Source organism: Sturnus vulgaris, chromosome 1 (genome assembly GCF_052056855.1).
Source record: "Sturnus vulgaris isolate bStuVul1 chromosome 1, bStuVul1.hap1, whole genome shotgun sequence".
Classification (NCBI taxonomy): Eukaryota; Metazoa; Chordata; class Aves; order Passeriformes; family Sturnidae; genus Sturnus; species Sturnus vulgaris.
In genome coordinates this window covers 119,127,521-119,132,712 of record NC_142243.1, presented here as the reverse complement: position 1 = coordinate 119,132,712, position 5,192 = coordinate 119,127,521, and the positions used below count along the sequence as shown (strand labels likewise).

Below are 5,192 nucleotides of genomic sequence, written 5' to 3'. Positions count from 1 at the left end.
TGAATTTCTTTCCTTAGGTCACATCTGAATATAGATTTAGAAATTAGTGGGAGAGGGTTACTCTGCCCCCCAAGTTACGAAAATTGCCTGCCTGTTATGCAAGTGATGGATTACTAAGGCAGTAATGTGGGTAGTTATATTCCTGGTGGAATAAATAATCTAGGCATGAATCACCTTTTCTCCATTGCTGTATATTCAGAGCAAATACTTTTATATCCATGATTTCTGAAACCATCCGAGAAAAAAAGTATATAAAAAGAAGTCACATGAGAACGGAAGGAAGTTTAAAGAGCTTTCCTAGGATTTTTAGTTGCCAGGGTAACCATTTTACTCTGTAATCAATATGTTTGGCATGTTTCTATTGCTTTGTGACTGCTCCCACAGACAACATTGAAAGGTGTTTGGGGAAAACACTGCAAGCGAAGGCAACTACTAACTTTGGGAGAAAATGATTCGGATATGAAAAAAAGAAATAACTTATCCCCCAAATAGTCTAAAACTATATCTGATTTTCTTGAGAAATAAGGGAGTAATTTTATTTAATAGCTTTGCAGGATTTGAGAAGATCCTTTGTAGTGTACGAGTTTCAGCTCAATGCCTACCAAGTTGTGCAAAAGCTACATTGTAAGCTTTCTCCCCATATTAAATGCTCTGCATTGTACACAATATTCTGTGTCAATCAGTGAAAAATTACCTTCTGACTGAGCACCTCCTAAGTTTAAAAAATACACATAGCAAGCCCACCACCAAGCTGCTTTAGCAAAATGAATTACCAAAGTTACTCATTTAAATTTATTATTGATAAGACAACAGCAATAGTAGCCACTGATCCAATGCATGTTCTTAAGAATTTTAGGAGTATCCCTATTTTTGCAGTGTTTTCTAACCAAGGCTTTCAGAGTGTTTTTGTAAATACAGGTAAACATCATTCTTAATCTAAAGGCAGATATATACTGGCAAAAAGCAATCAAACTATTTCCTCAACACTTTCACAGCAAAGCAGGACATGCCTTGTTGCTACAATTATGGCTTATTCCTTTGTAGGCATTTCCATCGTTCATGTGTCTGTAGCTGCATGGAGCAGAAGCTTATGACCCAATCTCCCTTACTCATCTCCTCCTGCTCTGTGTTTCTTCTCTTTCTTGCAGTGGTGCATCACAAGGCCTGCATCAGACATCTGTGATGGAGCTGACCTAGGTTAAGGGGGTTGCATGACCTAAAGCCCTGTGTTTCAGAAGGAAAAGAGCAAGGGAGCTTTAATAAATTTGCTGTTTGTCAGAACCTCCTCCTACCCCCACGTTCTGAACCCATGAGACATCAAAATGTTAGGATAACTATTTATTCAGTTCAGCCTATTTTTTATTCCAGTCTTTTTCAAACAGAGAATCTTCAAAAACTTCACAGCTCAAGATAAAATTAGAAACTGCTTTAAAGAACTTGCTGCAGAGATGGTAAGATTGCAAAAGAGGAGACATAAGGAGATATGTCAGAACAGAAAAGGAAGAAGATTTTATTAAAATGAATGTCTGTATGGATGGGCATTTCCAATATCAACAAGGCAAAGAGAAAGGGGGAAAATGAAAATAATAATGAAATAAGCTACTAATTTTATTCACTGGCTTTTACTTAGATCATAAAGCATCCTTCCATTTGTTTTTGGATGGTATTGTACAGATTTTGTGGTGTTTGCAGATGCCTCATATGAAAATTGCTCAGTTCAATCAGTTCTTACTGAACCAATCCAAATTTTCTTTCTCTGAAAAAATATCAGAGGTCTTGGTGGTGAATTTAGTGAGAGGTGACAGACGCTTCTGTCACTGATCATGCCCCTGTTAACTGGTGGTGTGATAAAGGCTGTTCCCCCTCCTGGGAAGTGCTGCAAGGCAATTCTGAGATATTCAAGTCAAGTGTTTGCTTCATCTGTGGCACTTGTCTTCCTTCATCTTACTTTATCTTTAAATAATAACTACTATTGTTTTTGTTTTCTATTATGAGGACTTGTCTCACTGGTGACCATACCAGTGAGACCAGGAGCTCAAGTACCATTGCCTGGGGAAAAATAACCCTTTTGAGTACAAGCCCCTCATGCCAGTGGTTTTGCTTCTGATAAAGAAAAGGGAAACATTATTTTTGCAAAACAAACTGTAAAGGCTTCCCATATCTGCTCAGGAAAAAGGATGGACACCATGTTCACTGTGAGTCACAGATGATGGTCTCTGTCAGATCCCTCCAGGCAGGTTAATGCTGCAGCTCCGGGATCTGCCCTGAGCCCAGCATGCATCCAGCCACATGAAGTAATGGTAATAGCATGAATTTTGCAGAGTCTATTGCAAAATGCACCACCCCAGACTGCGTTGAGACATTTGGCAATCCATCAGTGCTGTCCCCTTGGCTGTGTTGCCTGGAACATCAGCAGTACAGAGCTGGCTGTTTCAGGGCTGGGTTGGATGCTCTCACGGTGTTTTCAGATAACATCAGTGTTAGCCTTCAAGTCCTTACCAAATTATATTTTTTTCCTTAGACCTGTGAGAAGCTCATCCTGTATAAAGAAAAAAAAGCAAAACCACTTTCTTATCCCCACACTTGCAAACACAAAAACCTCTGGCCCTTTCCCCATATATTTTCAACTGCATGATCCTGATTGGAAGCCATATCTCATTTTTTTTTTTCCTTCTTCAGGTTGACAACACTGTGCAAAAATCTGTTTTACCTGCAGGAAGGGACCAGCAATGTGATGGTACCAATTTTTTTGAGTCTAACCCCTCTTGGCCATTCTTATGGGAAGGATAGTAATGTGGACAGGGTACACCTTTCCCTCAGAGACACTCTTTATTTCTAATTTCTCTACTGCACCACATGCTTGTCTAGGCTACATATTAATTATTTAAAAATACATATTAAACTAGAGTTAGGGTTGAGAATATAGGCCAGTGTGTTAAGGTAATAAAACCTTACAGGGATGTTATAATTATCCCATAAAGAAATATGACAATTCCAGTGACTTCAGATGAAGCATAAAAGAAATTAAATTGGGTTAGAGATAGGCAAAATGTCTCCATATAACCTTTACAAGGCTCTCTAGTGAGTTCTTGAGAATTAAAAAAAAAAATCAGTTTAAAGTAAAATATCTTTTTCATAAGCAAGCAATCATTGTTTTATGTTCCTATGTCTTATAAGAACACTATACCTAAACCAGACTAGCTGATGATGGTGTTTGATATTTAATTAGTATTGTCTTCAGAGACAGGTTGCAACACACTGAAGCTCCAGTAAGGACATAAACATGGCTTTTGTTTGGACAGAACTTTTCCAGACTTGTTGAAAGTGTGCTCTACTCGCTCTCTTCTCTTAGAAGAAATTTCATTGTTCACACTAGACGCTGTTCTGTTGTCTGCAGATGTTTCTTAATTGGTTTCAGTTTAAGTGGCACCCATATGAGACCTACAAAAAGAAAAATAAAACAAAATTTGATTAAATGTTATGGAAAAGGGAGCTAAGCATAAAACACGAAGATTTCATGAGTAAAGGAAAAAATAAAAAAGCCATAGTGGGATATAAGATGGCTTTATTATTATGGTGTATTTTCATTTTCACATTGCATCTAAATTCAGTAATATTGTGATACACTGACTGTAGAGCCAAGATTATAACAATATCAAACTCAATCAGACTTCACAGGTTCCAACCTTTCCAAAAGCAGCTTGAGATGATCTTGTTATCCATGCAACTGCAAAGCAACCTGTCTTCACACAAAAGGTGGAGAAATATCAACAAATACCTGTGGTGATTGCAGTAAGCTGGAATTACAGGCTGGTTGGAATGCTACAGTCATGCAGAATAATATGTAGGAAAATGAAAGGAGGTGACTTAATCGAAACAACTTTTTTCTTCTCTGTGTGTTTATATCCATAGGCACGTATGCCTGAAGTAATGAACATTGTGTTTGCCTGGAGGAGGAATAGGCCAATGCCAAGCTGGTTTTGATGTTGTGTTTAAGTATCAGGCAGCAATAAGCTCAGGTTTAACTAAGCTCAGAAACCAGCTAAGTTGTAGCCACAGTTCAGTATCTAAACTGATTTTGTGTTAATTTCCCCCTTGTGTATTGATTGCCATCTGTTCTCACTGTTGCTTTTTCATGTTTATATTCACCCTTTATTATTCCACGTTACAGTACTCTCATTTATTAGTAATGTCAGGATTAGTGTCTCTAGAAGACGAGCACCACACTCCTGTTACTACTCTCTGGCTGTGCTGTTCCTCTGGTTCAGCCCCATTGCCACAGGCACATGTGTTGGGTATGTAATTGTACTTGTTCTTCAATTAATTTGGCTCACAGATTGCAGCATCCAGTAAACTTCCTGGTTTATGTGATATATTATATTCCAAATACAGTTCTCTGTTATCCCAGGTTTATGTGATATATTATTTTCCATATATAGTTTCCTGTTATCCCATAGGATGAATCAGAAAAGGGCTCATCTGTATTACCCTTCTGATAATTGAGTTTCTGTGTTGGTTTAACTTCTCATATCAACCAAAATACGGCAAGGGCATGATGGGTTTTACTCGTGTGCTCCCCATTAATGCTGTAGGTATCTATTTTGCTATGAAATAAGTCTGAGCTGCTGCACTTGAGACAGTCAGAGCCCTGGCAAGGAGGGAGAGAAGGCAACAGCAGGGAATGCTGGTGGATCCAGGACTGCGCTACTCAGGGACAGATGCTGCATCAGGAAGACTGCCGTGGAGAGGGGCTGGAGGCTTCTGAGCAGGGCAGGAAGCACAGAAATGCAGCCAGACCCCAAAGGTGATGGAGAGAAAAAGGTTTTCCCAACTGTGTAAAGTTTCTTGCAATTAGGAAGTCACTAAAAGTTTCTGGTCTCTGAGCAAGACTGAAGGAAAGGATCTATTCTGAAGAACAGGGGGTTAGGATGTGGAGAAGAAAATATTTATTTACAACATGTTGTTTTCTAATCTGTTTCAGATGCAGCTGATTCAGGTTTCCTTGGCTGCAACAGTGACTAAACTCTAGCCTGTCTTTTAGCAAAATGGATCTGCAGAGACTAGAACTGTTGTAATGTGCTCAGCAGAAGGAGAAGGTGTAAGGAGATCTACCTCACAGCTCTGCCTCACATTGGATTGTGTGTTAATTGGAGTAAAAGTCCCTTTTCACATCTAATTCAAAGCCCCTCTAT

The 5,192-nt window shown here is 38.9% G+C and overlaps 1 long non-coding RNA gene across 1 annotated transcript; it reads right to left on the bottom strand.

Annotated features, from left to right (window-relative positions):
• Window positions 1–1,323: 1,323 nt before the first annotated feature.
• LOC148225456 (uncharacterized) lies at window positions 1,324–3,441 on the bottom strand. The gene is made up of 2 exons (XR_015807449.1): window positions 3,188–3,441; window positions 1,324–2,539 (listed from the first exon to the last, which is right to left on the bottom strand). It is a non-coding gene; the product is annotated as an uncharacterized LOC148225456 (long non-coding RNA).
• Window positions 3,442–5,192: the final 1,751 nt, after the last annotated feature.